Genomic DNA, 1317 nt, shown 5'->3' with positions numbered 1-1317 from the left:
ACGTGATACTTTATTTATTTAGTTTTGAATGATGGTTTATTCCTCCGATAACGAATACACCTGCCAAAAAATTGAGTCAATAGATCAAATATCAAAGTTACATATAATCTGACATTGAATACCATTTAACACTTTCTTTTGGATAAAAATCCTAATATCTACTAAGTGCTCACATCACAGATGACGTTCAGCAGATTTATTCTGCAAAAGGAGTCAGTCACAAATGAGAGGGGATGAAATTAGAAGAAGACTTTAAAGATAGTTCTAAACACAGGATCTCTTTCTTTGACGTTTGCTAAACTACAAAATGATATGTTGGAGCATGTTCTATTTCAATCTTGAATTGATATGATGGAAAACTAATAATGTTATTTTGTATGCAGGACATGGATGCAATTTCATGAAGTTTGTCATGACTTCTTTGGCTGCACCTGTGACTGTAATGAACACCAGTAAATTCCATATTTCTGGATTCATTCTGATGGGCATTCCAGGGCTGGAATACGCACACCTTTGGATTTCCATTCCTTTCTGCATTATTTACATAACTGCATTTGTCTCAAATACCCTCATTCTGGTCATTATAAAAACCCAAGAAAGCCTCCACAGTCCAATGTACATTTTCCTTTCAGTGTTAGCAGGAACTGATTTGGTACTGATCAACACTACACTGCCAAAAGCAGTAGGCATCTTTTGGATGAGGGCAGGGGAGATTGATTTCAATTCCTGCCTGATCCAGATGTATATTGCTCATGTGTTCACTGCTTTTGAATCAGAGGTTCTTATGCCGATGGCCTTGGACCTCTACATTGCAATCTGATATCCACTCAGGTATTCAACCATCTTGACTAATCTACGAACATCCATGCTGGGGTTGATATTTCTTTTAAAATGTGGTATAGTGTTTGCCCCTCTACCCTATCTTGTCAAAAGGATACACTACTGTAAACGTAACATAATTGCCCATACATATTGTGAGCACATGTCTGTTGCAAAACTGGCCTGCTCAGACATCACAGCCAACTACATCTATGGCTTTACTGCTGCCCTCTTGGTGGGTATTCCAGATGCTGCATTTATATTGTCTCCTATTTCATGATTCTGCTAACAGCCTCACGTCTTTCTCATCCCGAAGAGCACGTTGGAAGGCCATCAACACCTGCATGCCCCATGTATGTGTGATAATTATGTTCTATTCAACTACACTTTGCTCTATCATCATGCAAAGGTTTAAGCATAGTGTTGTGTACTATATTCAGATAATTCTAGCAAACCTATACTATCTCATCCCACCTGCAGTGAGTCCTTAATTTATGC

At 38.3% G+C, this 1317-nt stretch overlaps 1 pseudogene; it reads left to right on the top strand.

Annotated features, from left to right (window-relative positions):
• Positions 1-412: 412 nt before the first annotated feature.
• LOC144774010 (olfactory receptor 52K1-like) lies at positions 413-1099 on the top strand (annotated as a pseudogene).
• The last annotated feature ends 218 nt before the right edge of the window (positions 1100-1317 follow it).

The sequence above is a fragment of the Lissotriton helveticus genome, chromosome 8, assembly GCF_964261635.1.
Source record: "Lissotriton helveticus chromosome 8, aLisHel1.1, whole genome shotgun sequence".
Lineage (NCBI taxonomy): Eukaryota > Metazoa > Chordata > Amphibia > Caudata > Salamandridae > Lissotriton > Lissotriton helveticus.
Note: the sequence above shows the minus strand (reverse complement) of the source record. Positions and strands in the feature narration are given on the sequence as shown.